This window comes from Ambystoma mexicanum, chromosome 7p, assembly GCF_040938575.1.
Source record: "Ambystoma mexicanum isolate Mex_15411 chromosome 7p, UKY_AmexF1_1, whole genome shotgun sequence".
NCBI lineage: Eukaryota > Metazoa > Chordata > Amphibia > Caudata > Ambystomatidae > Ambystoma > Ambystoma mexicanum.
In genome coordinates, this window is record NC_090939.1 from 905,425,638 (window position 1) to 905,441,746 (window position 16,109).

General features: G+C 47.9%; 2 protein-coding genes and 1 pseudogene across 9 annotated transcripts in view; 1 reads left to right on the forward strand and 2 right to left on the reverse strand.

The window, feature by feature from the left end:
- The window catches only part of ARL13B (ARF like GTPase 13B), a 1,122,894-nt gene that overhangs the window by 715,173 nt on the left and 391,612 nt on the right, over positions 1-16,109 (reverse strand). The gene's annotated exons all lie outside the window — the stretch shown is intronic.
- Positions 1-16,109, forward strand: part of STX19 (syntaxin 19) — a 168,600-nt gene that overhangs the window by 119,927 nt on the left and 32,564 nt on the right. Inside the window, exon 3 of one of the 5 annotated variants that reach the window (XM_069637191.1) lies at positions 3,508-3,590. The exons of 3 other annotated variants lie outside the window; for them this stretch is intronic. The gene's annotated coding sequence lies outside the window, so the exon portion shown is untranslated. Of the gene's footprint in view, positions 1-3,507; positions 3,591-4,301; positions 4,435-16,109 lie in introns of those variants that run through there. One more of the 5 variants, XM_069637194.1, reaches the window with a different exon arrangement.
- Positions 8,300-8,396, reverse strand: LOC138526644 (U6 spliceosomal RNA; annotated as a pseudogene).

Below are 16,109 nucleotides of genomic sequence, written 5' to 3' on the forward strand. Positions count from 1 at the left end.
AAATATTACCTCCCCTCTTTCCTATCTGCGGCCCCTTTGAGCGAGTAAGGTATACTTTACGTGCAAAAACAAAGAGGGGATGGCTGGAAGGTTTGGAATGAATCTTAACCTCTGGCATTGCTCTGGGCAACACTCCAGACCACTGTTATTCACCTGCCAAGCCATTACAGAAGGGGAAAGATCATATGCAAATCCGGCTTGATCCCACCCCAAAAGGCGCAGCCCAGCCCGAACTGCTAGGTCACGTCCCTTCTGCACAAGACCACAAGCATCCCCAGACCTTGGCTGGAGAGACCTTGCAGCCTCGTTCCAGACCTGGGCTGGAGAGCAGTCTGAGCATTCTTGTAGGGGGTGTGGGGTCCAACTGTATAAGATGATGATACAAATGGCTCCCTTGCACAGGACTTCAGGGATTTTTTTTTAAGGAATGCTGTATGGGATCTCCACAGCATTAGAGAGACAAGGTCCTGGATCCTGACATTTCCTACCCCCATCTGGTTTCTACTGCTTTAGAACTATACGATAGGTCAAAAACATAACATTTTATTTTTAAGATTTGACCTTTACTGCCAATTGGGCATGAACTAAAATATTGTTAGGCGGCAAACAACAAAACATATTTTTTCAGTTGGAAAGCTCCCTGCTCTGCTCCTTACCTGAACCTTCCAATGCCGTCACCATGGATGGGCCGATAAAGGCCAAGCTGTGCGTTTATTTGGTTGTCAGTTTAGGATGACCAACAGTAACCAGGTGTTCACTTTGCAGGAGAGAGAACAAGACGGAGAAAGGCCTGCCGCTCATTACATATAAGTAGGGGAAGGACTAGGCAGACTATGGTGGTTCTGGGGGCAGGCATGCATGCTTCTTAAATATTAGTTATCGTTACGGTTTACTGGGGCAAATTTTGCATTTTATGCTTTTGGTTTGCTGCAACTAGATGTTATCGGCTGTGATATTTTCCATTGTGCAGTGATCACATAGATCCAAGAACTTTTCTCCACAGATTAAGCTAGTATTGCTCAATCTATTATGGGATTCCTGGTGAGAATATAGTGAGGATCCAATTTGTATAGATGATTGGAACCTTTATCAATAGTACACAGAATTATGAATGTGATGTGTTGAGAAATTGGTAGCCAGTGCAGGGGTTTCAAGGTAACTGGGCATAATTTGGCTTTGCCAGGTTCAACCACAGGCTGACTGCTTAATTTACGATTCCCTGTAGTTTTTGTAGTACCCGTTTTCGGAGCTCCTTTCTGAAATGATTTACAGTAATTGACATGCAAAAGTCGCAACAGTGCAGTAATTTCAATTGGGTGGTGTGTGTTAAAGACGGAAAGGACTCCATAGCATCATTAGTTACAAGTTGGCATCTTTTAAGGCAGCATATAACAGCAATGGCTTTTTGCTCATCGAATTTCAAGAGAAAGACTCAAAATGTCCCCTTTGTGAAAATGTTCTGCATATTATAATTTCAGGAAAGCCTCAACCAAGCATACTTTTTCCTCCCTATTCCTATCTCTGAAACAATGAGTTGATCCAACAAACCCACATAGCTGGCAATATGGCACTAAACAAATTAAGCCCACAACATTTTGTGATGCCATAGGTCAGAGTTTTTGTACATCAGGTAAGCAAAAGTTTGTTAGACATGAAAGTATTTTCATTTTTGCCTTTTTTTTAACTTGCATCTCACCCAGACAGAACCGTCTATATTTTTAGGAAACATTTTATATGCCAATCAGAAATCCGACGGACTTCTACAACTAGCATGACCAGTGACAAAAAAATGTAAATAGGGGGCAGAGTGGTTCTAAGACAAATGTCCTCTCAATGCATGCTCATAAAGACCTGGCCAAAGACTGGGGGTCAACCAAATCTAGCTACTCTGTGGCAAGATACAATGGCAGAGTCCTCTACCTGGCCTTGTTTTTGTATGGTGGGGTAGCCAAGGGGGCCAGGTGTTGCAACAAGCCATGTGATTCTAGGCCTCTGGAGGATAGCTCAGGGGCAACGCGCTTGCCTTGGAAGCAAGATGACACGGAGCACCACAGGTTTGATCCCCGGGTCTGCGCTTAGAAACCGCTGGGTATTAAGCGCGTTATAAATGACCCATCATATCATATATGGGAACGATCCCCACCCACACCAAACTACCCCCAACATGCTATAGATGGGAGGTAGGGACTGGTCACATTGACGCTTCAGAAACTCCTGTCTTTTGTGACTCAAGGAAGGGAGATGGCAGAACCTGCACGCTAGTCTACGCTTGTGTGGTTTACTACTACAGGAAGGGGGCAGGGCCAGATAGGCTAATGGAGTTCCTCCCCCCCTCCTGAAGGAATTACCAAAATGTGAGAAACGGAGGACCACCAATGGGTAAGACTAGTCAACCCCAAGGTCTCATCAGAACTGTAAGCCCACCAGGCAATCCCCATACCAGCTGCACAGAAGGAGACACCAGAGTTACCTTACACCAAAGAGTTTCTCCGAGGTGGACAATGTGCTATAAAAAGGCAGTCTGTTCAACTGGGAGTTGAGGGAATGAGATCATTTGGAGAGGCTGACAAGGAGACCAGGAGGAGACACGCGGCTGAGATTAAGGAACAGTAGACATGAAACTGGGGTTAAGGTCAGGAGACCTGGTTGGCAGGGGAGATGAGGATTGTTAGGAGGAGGCATTGCTCAAAGGATTTGTGGATCAGAAGCAGGTGTTCTTGAGAGTACAGAAGAAGGAGGTGCTCAGTGGAGCTGAGATGAAGAGGACAAGGCATGCAGAGAAAGTCACTGGATGTAGAGATGCTTAAGAAGGAGGAGGTAAAGGGAGTTAAGAATGAGGCAGTGAGAGGAGTTGAAAAGTAGGTGGTGAGTAAGCCTAAAGAGAAAATAACCAGTGGCGAGACAGAGAAAATGTATAAAATGTTTGGGAGAAGAGGTGGATGTCGAGAAATGAGCAGAGGAGATGAGAAACGTAATCAAGAAGCAGAGAAGGGAGGAGGTGAAGAGAACACAAAGCAGAAGGGGAAGGAAAAGGAGAGTGGGTAGAAAGAAGAGGGTGGGGGGAGGGGGGGAGTGCTAAAAGAGGACGCCGGTGCTCACACCCTGAAAACTTTAAGATAGTGCTGTGGAGAGGCGTGAGCTTCAAACCGGAAAAGGGGACATCCTGTAGAGGGTGGTGAAACTAGCTTATGGCAACGGGGAGATTAGACTGGTGGGCTGTAGAACTAGGATTGTGAGAGGTAATTGGAGAGAGGCCTTTTAAGAGATCCTGAGACAGCATAGGTAAGCTGCCTATCTTTGTATGCTTCTGAGTCTTGGAAATGCCAGCTTCTAGGCAACACTGAACATGGAAGCAGCTAATAAGACTACTCCAAACATGAGACCTCTAGCTACACAAGAGCACCAACATGAAACTTGTAGATTCCAGAGTTTGATGCTTTGATGAAAAAAATAGACTGATGCACAAAGGACCAGCAGTAACTGGAGTCCCTGCGTGTTGCTTTGCAGAAGTAAAGGAGAAGCCTTGTGTGAGCCTGCCCGGAAGTGGACGTAGAAGACTATTAATTGGCCCTGTGCACAAAAGGCAAGTGGTAAGGGCAGCCTGCGGGTGTCTGCTGGTCAAGTGGAGCGCATCGTGTTTGTGACTGCTGTGTGGGCAATGGATTAATGTTAAGTATTACTCCTTAGCATCCTTGCTATATTCCTTTTAAGATACTGTTCACCTTTCCCATCTTTCTGCGTGCCTTTCCTTCCTTTCATTTCTCTCTTGCCTTTACTTGCGGTGGATTTGATTTCACCACACTGCCAACTTCTGTGATGCTGCAGTGCACAACTCATGCCCCATTCTTGGAACAGGATCTGAGGCGCAACACGTTCCCCAGCTACTCCTCCACATGGGCTTGCGCATCCGTTACACTTTGCATACTCAATTCTTCTTTCAGGCTACCGGTAGCACGCTCTTTTCGCATTAACCTACAAGCGTTACTGGGTGCATGGCAGGCACTTTCGATGCAGAGCTCCGCTCTCATTCTGAGAGTATCTACAACACTGGCACAGCAAGCTTCCCACGGTGTCCATTACTTTGTAGCTTTTTTACTCCAGTGCTACAACCATAACGCAGAGGTTTCACTGGGCTCTGTGTGCAATTCCTTGGCTAGTTAGAGCTCCTGCTCGTATTCCTTTTCATTTGTTAAAGCCTTTCCAGCAGCTTATTCAGGGGAAGTTTGGTTGGTCTCCTAACGAACAAATCATATTAAGAGCAGTCTTGCTTGAACGTTGCAGAGTCTCTCATAACCATCTACCTGCTCTCAGGAGTCTCCACAAAGTGCCATATCAGGTTTCCTGGGCCCTACCCCAATCGCTGGTATTAACCTCCAGGGACTGGAGTGGAGTCTGGAAGGCTCTGCTAATTCCTCACTGAATACCTCTTCTCAGGTAAGGGTCCATTGGATCACTATATTATTGAATTTGAGCTTTGTGGTAATCACAGGCTGTCCAAGGGGTAAACGTTTCCTTTTTGCCTTTTGGATATCACAGCTCTACATTGCACACATGCTGCTTATTTTACCCCAATTACGCTGAACTGTAATTGACTTAGATATACATACAATTAAGGCAACCATCACTTTTACAATGACAGTGTATGGCTCAGTGCTTTTTCTCTCCGGCCCACACTTCTAAAATTAAAATAAATCATTGTTCTCTCTGCTGTGAGGAACCCGAAGGCATCCTCCCATCTACTCCTGAGGATCTTCCTCTCGGGTAGCCAGGGAAAGGCCATCACTTTTGGATCCCGACCCTGGGGTTGGATGTGCCAGGGAGGATCACCTGGGTGGAGGAACCATGGGCAGAGGATGTCTTTATGTGAGACATGGTATCACCCTTTCCCTTGTCAGACTGAACCCTATCCTCCCTCTGCTTTCATAGGTCATTGTCGGCTTTTACCTCTTTCACATACACAAACTGTCCCACAATAATTTCCCTTTAGGATTGGGATGAGGAGGAGGCAACCAGGAGTTATGCACACTCTCATTCATTCACACCAGTTTGGTACTGGGACAAGGAAGAGGACTGGAAAGGAGTACCATTGAACGGTCAGGCATGTCCTGCTAATATATTCAACTATAGTCAGGCAAAGGACTTACACCTGCAACCTGTTACTAGTCCACATGTGTATAAAAGGGTAGACCAGCAAGAGAGGAGGAGGAACCTGCCTGGAGAGGCTACCGTGGCTGGCAGATGTGGAGCAGGCTGGAGATGGTTCATGAAAAGGACGCTGTGTGTTGCAGAGGAGCGAGAGAGATGCCAGGCCCTGAGCGGGCCACAAGAGGGTAGAGTCACCTGCAATCCCCTGTGCGCTGTGCCCACAGCCAGTGCTGTGGAACAGTGAGGGTTCCAGACTGCAGCAGACCACTAGCAAGGTTCAAAGGCAGCGAGCGCTGCTTACCGGAGCTCGCAAAGATCTCAAATGGAGTGAGGAGGAGCCAAACAGAGGAAAGAAGAAGTCTGGAGGAGTGGCCGAACACCGGCGAGTGTGAGAAAGGGAACACTCATGACAGGGCGCTGCGGGGGCTGGAAAAGGACATATGAAGATGCCGAACCAACTGAAATTTATGTTAATGGTGGTGGAAAAACGAATTGAGGAATTTTTAATACCGAAACAAGCTGCAAAGTAACTTTACGATTGCTACAAGAATTGCTGAAAACCGAACTGAAGGAAAAATGTGAAAAAGTGTATGAAAAAACTGCATGAATGAAAAAGTGAAAGCAATTGAGGAACACTTATAAACAAAGTGAAAGCAAGTCATGAGTATTTATGAGTATTTATGAGTGAAAAGCAAGTGTTGAACATTAATGGCAAATGTGAAAGCAAGGTGGTGGAAAAGGATGAACACCACGTAGTGAATTGGATGAAATGCATGTTGTGATGAAGTCAAGATACTGGCAAGGAGAAACAGCATTGAATGTTCACTGGGGACACAGCTTTAGAGAAAAACCCTGCATTGGCAAGAAAGCCTGAAGGAGTATATGAGAAATAAGATATGCTAAGAAGAAGCTGAAATAAGGGTGAACCCAGAGATACAAAAGGTATGGCAAACACGGGGTGGCAAAACCAAGAGACAATTAAAGAGAAGCAGAATTAATTGCCAACTAATGATACTGTAGCATGCCAAGAAAATAGAAGTTGAACAACGTACAAGGGTGATTGGTTACATGACCTGTAACGGGTGGACCAGGTGGTCTGACAACTGCGCCTAGACCAAGTGACCCCTTTTGGAAAAAACAAGAGAACAGACAACAACAGAACAAAGTGCCAAGGGTTATCAGTTGGTGACCTGTAATGGATGGACCGGGTGGTCGGATAACTAGGCCTAGACATAGTGACCCCTACTTGGAAAGATGCAAAGAACGGCAAGATACAGAGGTTGTATTAATGATTGAACAATCTGTGTGAACTTTTGAGAAACCTGGATGGTTACAAAGTTGAACTGGAATTGTTATCGAAAGTCGAGAGGTTTTGAACTGATTGTAGGTTTGAAGCTGGAAGAGCTGACTTCTTGGGAAAGGGAACCCCAAAGTTTTGCGAACTGTGTTGAGAACTTGGGGAAGGGAAACCCGAGGCCCTTTGGTTGTAACTGTATTGAATTCTTGGGGAAGGGAACCCAAAGGCCTTTTTGGAAATGTTTTGAACTTGAGGAAGGGGAAGCTGAAAAGCAAGCAAGGAGCTGGAAGAAGCATGGAACCTTATTTTGAACACGGTTTCTTTTGGTTGCTGACATCCCTACACATGGTATATTCTTAGTTGTGAGGCAAGTATAGGTTTTGGACACAGACTAGAGTTGAGCTTAATGACTTTAGGTAGGGAAATTAACCCCCCCCCCCTTAGCATAGGGCACGTTAGACCTTACCCCATCCTGACAAAGAAAATAAACAATTTTATTTAGAAAAGTAAATATGTTGTCTGTGTCTTACTTCATGATGCCTTCACACTGCTCTGAGACTAATTAACTTATTAGCTTTATTGGTACATTCTTATCGGATCTGGGAGAGACAGCGGTCAAGGGTGACCTGAAGAAAATAGCCTGCACAAAAAGTAAAGCTTTAAAGAGTGGTCTCTGTGTGACTCTCACCAAAACCACTCTTAACTCTTCTGCTGAGCAGAAGACACCCACCCAATGTGTAAGGGAACATTTCTTTATTTATTGATTGCCCATGCCGTTGCTTCCAACGTGACTGTTTAAAAAATGTAACCATGAAAATCCACTAGATCAGTCTGAAATTTTATGAAAGCCGCTCCATGAGTGGTGTATGCATTTTTGAATGCCAAAGAAGAATTTACCTACTATTAATGTTCTTTCTATGGGTGCTTCACCTGCAGATACCTCATCAGATAGATAGCCCTTCCAGCATCGGCATGCTCTGAAAACTTTTCGACAGGTGGTGTAGTGCATCTGGACTCGGCGGTCGATCCGTCTTGACTTTATGCGCCGGTTGTCGACTCCAGACTTGATGTCGGTCACTGTACATATACTGTATCACTACGCCCAGTACGTCCGTTCCCCACCCCCCCCCCCCCCAAGCTCAGCCACTGCAGATGAAGACCAAAATACTGAAAAAACAGCCAAACTGTTACAAAAAAGGTGTAACACAACAAAACTGTTTCATTTTTGTTGGTATGAGGAACAGTACTGTTAGAAGGTGTAGAGGATCACCTTTCTGAATGGCAAAAAGCCAAACAATTAGAAACATGTGTATTTCCCACAATAAGTGGACACTCAACATGCAGTACAGGCACTTTTATAGCAGAGCTGGATGGGAGGGTGATGAGGAATCTGCGGGAGAAGAATCCATAGAAAGAACATTACCGGTAAGTAATTTCTCCTTCAATGGATTGCTTTTCTCCCGCAGATTCCTCATCAGATAGACTCCCAAAGAAGTGCGTGGACTGGTGGTGGGATGAAAGTCCCTATACCAGAAAGTTCTGTAGCGCTGCTCTTCCAAAGCGAGCATCAGCTCCACGTGATGCATCCAAACAATAATGCTTGGTAAAAGTGTGCAACGAGGACAAAGTCACCGCCCGGCAAATAATAATAATAATAATAATTTGGCATTTATATAGCGCTACGAGCCCTCAGGTATCTGAGCGCTGCTTATTATTACCCACGGTGTGTGGTGCTCATTTATCGACCTCGGAAGGATGAAACGCTGAGTTTGGCGCTGCCGGGATTCGAACCTGCATTCGCAGTCTCTGCACTGATGTCAAAGCGAGCGCTCTACTCGCTGTGCCACTTGACCGGCTAAAAAACGCTTCACGAATTTGCGTGTCATCCTTGCGCAGGGGCCATGCTAATCTTCTCTGTATCGTTCCAATTTTAGTATATGTGCTGCCGAAGCACTAACTGGCACTCCACTGATGCAGAGGATGTCGCTACACCTCTTGTGGAGCGCACCATGATTCCTGATGGAAGCTCTTTCCCTGTGTGTTGCTGACACTCCGCTGTACAAAGTGTTACCCAGTGGGAGATTGTCTGTTTAGTAACAGCCAATCCTTTCCGTGACAGGGAGAAAGCAACAATTGATCAGCCTTCCTGAATTCTGATGTTCTCGCCACTGTGAGACAGGCATGGTATCAAGAGAGATGACACAGACAAGAGATGTGCAGTTCTAAACAAAACTGTATTAATGATCAGGATGGTCTCGCACCTAACTTGCCCTATACCGTTGGGAGTTTCGCTACCTAAAGAAACTAAGGAAAGTCTGTGGGCCTCAATACAAGTTTGCCAGTCCAGAAACACCGGTGCCGGTAAGCCTAACGGCACCGTTGTTTACGGACTGGCAAACTACGAGTCTGCGGGCGGGTGCCGTTCCGCCCAGCAGAGTCAGACCTGCTGGGCAGAACGGCACCAGCCCGCAGAGTTTCACGGAAGCACCGGTACCATTATTAACATGCCGGTGGTCCCCATTCCCATGGAGTCCTGTGGGACTCAAATGGGGAGTAACATTTACCAGCGTCTGACTTCCGGTAACGCCATGGTCGTAATCCCCTGGTGTTTCCGGCAAGCCAGGCTCCGGTAAATATTGCAAGTCTGGCGGCAACCCACTGGTAGCACAGCATGGTTACTGCCGAACTTGTAATGAGGCTGTGTGTCTGCAAGTCCAAAATAAGTATGTCTGTGTCAAAACCTATGCTTGCCCTCCAAATGAAAACTAAACATGATGTTGGAATCTTCTCAGAAAAAATATGTGTTCAAAGTAAAGGCTGAGCTACTTTCAGCTCGAGTTCTTCTTGGGTTCCCTATCCCAAGTTCAGTATAGTTCGAATAGAGGTTTACTTCAATAGTGTGTGTCAAGTTCTGAAATTACCTTCTCCAAGTTCAAATGTACCACCGTTCACACAGAGAGGAGGTCTTGGGATTCCCTTCCCCAAGTTCAAATCTAGCACCATTCACACAAAACTGAGTTCCTGGGACTCCCTTGCCCAAGACAGCATTCTCCTGTTTTGACGGTCAGGGTTCCCTTCCCCATGACTTTAACATAGCACTCAGGCTGGTTTCATCTGCTCAAAAGTCCAAAAAGAAAAACACTAGGTACGTTTGACCCACCTTCAGGTTTGCTTCACCAATTGCTTCAGTTCTCTACAGCTTGTTCACCATTCAGGGATTTCTGGTCTAAGCGCAGTTGTCAGACCGCACGGTCCACCCATCAAAAGTCATGCAACCATAAGTCTCCCCAAAGCTGTTAGGCCACCTCACAGCTTCTTCTGCCTTGGGCTTTCACTTTCCACACTTGTATTCCTTGTAAAACTCAAAACAACTCTTCACTCCTTCCCATGCCTTTTTAGTTCTGTTCGCACAGCGTTTTACTGGCAGTGTGTCGTTTCATATGTCTATTTGTCTTGGAGTGTTTATTCACCATTCAGAACACTGTGGTTTACTCGAATAGCAGCTTTCTTTCAGTTCATTATTCAATATCGGTAGCATTTACTTGGGCTCATGGATCGTTACAGATTTGCGGTCCCTTCGGAGCGCTCCGGTCTCCCCAGTGCCTCTGAAACTTACCAGCACTTTGCAGTTCCTGCCGGCGGCTTGCACTGTTCCTGCTTGTCTTCTCCCCAAACGGGAAACTGACTGCCTGTTCGCCTGGCTCATCTCTACACACACCCCCCAGATTCTCTCCTCTGCTCCACACACGTCCCCTCTGGTCCTGGCGGCTTCCACAGCTCCAGCTGCACCCAGGCTTGGGTGCGGACGGCTTTTCTCGTTCCTCTGCTGTACGGCAGTGCCTTCTGCCCACCTTCCAGTACGAAGGCTCCCGATCCTGCAATGTCCCTCTTGCAGGTCTTCTGGGATCATTGCCGGCATGTTAAGGTACACGTCCCTGGAGTGCTGTGTACCTGAGGTTTCGGTTGCTGTTCTCGCCGGTGACGCCAGGCTGTCAGGTCTCGGAGCAGATTGTAGAGGGTGTGACGCAAGGAGGCAACCCCAACCCAAGCCTAGTGGAACAGGGATGGACAGGAACCACCTCCCGACGCCACTGACGCACCTTCCTGCGGATTAACGTGACGTCGGGACAGTGCAAGCACTGACAGGAAGGTTGATGGATGTGTCAAGCTGGTTACAGTCCAAGGTGAGTGACAATCTCCAAACACAGGAATGGCTGATAAAGATCTTCAGGAAGTTCCACAAACAGTTCACAAGAGGCAGGCGGAGATCCGTGGGGCTGGTACCCTCAGCCAGGCAGGCAAGGAAGGCTTCCAAACAGCATGGAAGATTTCGTCCAATTGGTAGTAACCCAAAGGAACTGGAAGGACCTGCGGTAGGGCAGGAACCCTGGGGGAAAGGAACCAAAGAAACCCCAGGAAGGCAGCCAAGGAACCAGGAGCCAACCCCCTCCCCAGACAAGGATTGGGTTCAAGGAGGACAGGAGGGGAGAAGGGAGGCAGAGTGAACCAAGAAGGCTGGACAAAACAGGGATCAGGAAGGCAACCTCCAGGAACCCAGAGAGCGAGCTGGAGAGCAGGCACAGACCAGGAAACGGGGAAAACTGGAGCAGAACGGGGGGCACCAAAGCTACGATCAGCAAGGAAAGAAACCGCGTTAAGACGCGATTTGTTCAGGGAGCCGGACGCTATTTACAGCGTCCGGCACGACGACAAGGCTTGGAGCGCTGGTGAGTCTGCGGTGCGTCGTGGCCAAGCGGGAACCAGAACGAGGCTTGGAACACAATCTTGCCTTCTCGTTCCTGGTTACCCGCGAGGTCCGCGCATGCAAGTGGAAGCGCTGACCGCCGACCCGCTGTGGGATGCCGCTTCTCCAGAGCCGGAAACGTGGATACACCTGCCACGTCCGGAGACAGGAGCAAGGTGTGATCCAGGTAGGTGTTCTAACACAGCGTCTCGACTTCCTCATCTTGTCCCAACACAGCCGATTCTCTTTTCTGTCTCAGTGGTTTTGGACTCCTGCTTTTATACTCTTTACCATTATCAACATGTTGCAGGTGGAGGGGGCTTGACTCAATTGCCTGATCTACAGATAGGACCCTGTTGGTTTATTTTTTTAAGGAATTTTTTGTGACCAGCCTGATCTACAATACTGGTTGTCTCCAGGCCCCTTTTCTTCGTCCCAGTACTAGAGTGGTGTTCGCAATAGGAAGTGTGCACTACTCTTAGCTGCCTCTTCCACTTCTCATTATTTGGTGGGAGGCTGCAGGGAACAATGGGATAAGATTGACAATATCCCATGAAGACTGAGGGATAGTAAGTCGGTGTTAGCGGAGGGGCGGATACCATGTCTCGCCTTCAGTCACCCTCTCCCCAATCCCCCAAGGTCCCTCCACCCAGGTGATCCTCCTTCCTTGTCCACCCCCAGGGTCAGGATCCAAAAGCGATGGCCCACCCCCAGGGTCAGGATCCAAAAGCGATGGCCCTTCCCTGCCCACTTAAGCAAAAGATACCTGGAAAGTAGTTGAGTACCTTCACACCACATACAAACTAAGGGCCCTCTAGGGGTTGAACCTGAGGAACCTCTCCTCTTACTTGGATGTTGAGGGGGAGGGTAGAAAACAATGGTCTGGGAGATGTGAAACTCCAACATGACCTTGGGCAGAAACCCAGATCGCACTTTCAAGGAAACCTTCTCCTTAAAGAAACGGAGAAAGGGAGGCCTGCATAACAAGATCTGCAGCTCACTGACCTTTCTGCCTGATGTGATTGCCACTAAAAAGACAGTTTTCAGCGTAAGCAGTCTTCGGGAACGACTGTAGTATAGGCTTTAACAGAGCCACCATAAGAAAAGATGAGACCAAATTAATGTCCAAATCCCTGATGGGCGGAAACTTATTCACAAGACTTTTGCAGAATTGGGCCATAAGCGGAATCGTGAAGAAAGAACCTTGATCCAGGGACCTTTTGAAAATGGACGGGCCACCTAATACCCTTTGACTGTTTGAACCTGAAGGTCTGAAGAGGCAAGTGAAGTGTAGGGCAAGAGATTGGGCCAATCCTGCTTTCCCTGTACCAAGCTTCAAACCGTATCAATCTGCACGCATAGCACTATCTTGTAGATGGTCTGCGTGCAGCCAGCAGCACCTTAAGTACCTCTTCCGAGAGATACCAGTCATCATACCTCATCTTCTCAAGAGCCATACATGTAGGTTGAGGGACACCAGGTTCAGGTGGAGCACCCGACCTTTCAACTGGGAAAGAAGGTCCAGCCGCCGAGGTTGGCAGATAGCCAAGTGCAGAGGTTACGGCTACCATGTTCTTCTTGCCCATGGGATGACAAGAATTGGGGGGGGGGGGGTGGGAGGGCAGGCGTAGTGGATGTCGAAGACGCACTCCATCAGGAGAGCATCTCCCAGTGTGCCTCTCAGCAGGAATTCCCTCGAACAGAACTGTTTGCACTTCCTGTTGTACCATGTCACAAACAGATCCACTGATGGGGTACCCTATTGTGCCAAGATCTCTGTGAGAACTTCCTGACACCCCCCCCACTCGTGTGAGACCATGCTCCGCCTGCTCAGAGCATCTGCCAGTCCATTCCCCGTCCCGCCAGATGCATTGCCGAGACGGAGATAATCGGGACGTGTTTCTCTGAGAGAGGACCCAAAAGCTTTCAGTGCTAGCCTGATCGCTCACAGCTTCAGCCTGTTGATGTGCCATTGGCTCTCTATAGCTGACCAAAGGCTGCTCACCTGAAGATCATTGGAGTGCGCGCCCCAACGCTTCAATGACACATCTGTGGTAACCCTGGCCTGAGGCCACGGAGGCAAGAAGGGTTCCCTCACCATCATGTTATCCCTGCTGGTCCACCAAGAAACATTGTTGGCCACCGACCTAGACACCGTGAGAACATCCTTCAGGGACAAAGGACTCCTTAGCAGCCACTGTAGAGGCCACATTGGTCTGTCTGGTGGCCTCCAAAAAGAAAGGCCTACAGTAACCCCATTGGAGGAGCTGCAGTGCCCCGGTGTCTGATGTTATCTCTCGCCACAGTGGCACGTACTCTCCAACCCTCCCACCAACCAGGGAAATGTGGGGGGAGAACTCAAAGCTGTTTGAGGCCTGGAGCCAACCCCACCACTACTACTCAAGGCTGCTGGCCCCTAGAGACTCCAGAGGATGGGGAAACTCCTCTGTGCCTGCTTGATTGCGTGGCAGAATCTTCCTTCTGAATGAGGCAAACCACTGGTAGCCTCTATCCCTAGATGTGAAACTGAAGGAAGTCTTTGCTGGTTGCTGAACAGCCAGGCCCAGTGACTTTGCAGTTTAAGGAACTCATGGTGGCAACAGTAAAGACAGACACAGGTGACTATGATTCAAGGGTGTTTATCAAACAGTATGCATGTTGGAAAATGCCTAATCTAACCTAAATCTAAGATGGGAGCAAGTTTCGACCATCAAATGAAAAATAAGGCAGTCCTTGTGGCGTCTGGTCAAACTAAAAGGGCCTATACTAAAAAAAAAAGAAAAATATTGCCAGTCCTTACAACTAATATAGAAATAGTATGGGGTTAGGGTTATAATAAAAAAGTGTTCACAAATAATGTCAGGATGGGCTAGCCAGGGGTCTCCCTTCCCCACGTTTTGAGCACGGGGCAGGCAAGGTAGCACTTCTGAGCACAGCGCACACTTGAGCTTTCCCAGCACGAGTCAACAGTTCTGCTTTCACTTATCAGGATCTTTGATGGTTAAGTCTTTTGGCACAAAAGTCTCCTTCCCTCGAGGACCTGATGTTTCATACGGTCTTGGGTGACTGCTTTTCACCCTGGGATCCATCTTTGCCAGGCTCAGAGCCTGCTTGACTGATCGCAGAGTTCTTTCTTCGTTCTCACTACCTTGCTGCCACCCTGGCCTCTTTAAATGTTTCCAAGGATTCATCTGTCTTGGGGCCGAAGAGATGTTCGCCATTTAAGGTATTGTCCAAAAGCTTGTACGTTTCACTGTTGCCGACCACATTGCCCTAGCAACACAATTTACTATATCCAAACTCGATTGCCGAGCCTGGCGGGATACCTCTTTGCCAACATCCAACGAGCTGAGAAACTCCTCCTGCATTTACCCCTGCGGGATGTGCTCTGCTGCTTCTTGAATGCTCCAGAGGACATGTGTATTTGGCGAACGCACAAGAAGCGTTGGTAGCCCTGAGAGCCATACTATCGGCTGAGAAAATGTTCTTAGCTAAGGCATAATTTATTTGGACTCTCTGTCCATTGTCAAATTAGAGGTGGAAGTAGAATGCCTAGTGGAGACTAGGTGCGGGGCGGGGGGCCCCTCTTGCCTGTTCGTACTTTTCTTTTGCAAACTTGGAATCCACCGGGGGAGTAGAACAAGGTTTCTGCCATAACGTGGCGAACGGGTCAGCAATTGCCAAGTTGAATGGCATAGCTCTTTCTATTGGTGGACCAACATCGAGGAAGTCAGTGAGCTCTTAAGTCGAAATCGGCATAGCTAGGGCCGAAAGGCTCAGGGCGTCGACCACCCTCACCACAGTTTGCCTGTAAGTGGAATTAGAATGGCCAGAGGGGTGAGCCTACTCTGTTTCAAGCTCTGCCGAGATGTCTAAACCGCTGGAATTCAGTAAATCACATGCCAGTGCTAGGAGATCCGCTTGATCAGCAAAACGCCTGTGCCACCGGAAGAATCTGGTATTGGCTCGAAGTCTTCCCCATCTACAAATATGGAGGGCACAGTATCGAAGAATGAGGTTCTGGACTTGGGAACAAACGACTTTTCCATAGTAGGTGCCGATATCTACTTCAACGGTTTCGGGGCATGTGGCGTTGAATGCACCGCAAGCTGTTTTGAAGGCATAGTCGATAAATTAATGGTCAGCGTTGGCCTGGAGGCCTTCAAACCCGACAGTCTTTGTCGCCGGACCGGCTGGGTTTATCTGGGATTGACGAGGTCTGCTGTTTCGAGGTTTGGCCGATACCCGCAGAAATCGCTTACTCATGTTGAGCATCTGTTCTTTAAAATCTCTTAAGTTTCCAGGACATTGCTATACGCCTCTTTGCCAGGACGCATGCAAGATACATGAATTTGATTTTGTGCCTATATTTGTCTGGTCTAGGGTATGCGCCCAGTAAACATTCGACCGGGTCCCATTTGTATCACGTGATCCCAGTACCAGTGCAGGCCTGCTCAATCTGGCGCCAAAAGCCACGTATCTGCACAAACTTCCAATACATGTGTATGAGATCCACCACTTCAATGCTACATCAAGGACAGTCGGATGACACTTTAGAGTCAACCCTGACCACCCACCTTGGAGTCAGGGAGTAAGTGTGTTACCTGTAATAAAGCAGTGATATGTTCTTCCTGCGTAAGTAGGATCGTACTCGTTCCTACGCATATAGGATCCCAAGCCCCTGACATTCCATGTCAATATTCTAATCGGCGCCATCTGAATAACTCAGCAACAACTTCCAACGTACCCAGTGTGGCCTCCACCTCACTCTCACCCCCAGGATTGTGCCCGCAACAATAAATCCACCATACCACCACTCATGCCTATCACACAGGCTTCCAGCCTCCAATGCACCCAACCTCGACTTCAATCCATACCTCGAAATCCAAAAGCAATCGCCACCAAACCACATAAAGCAAACAT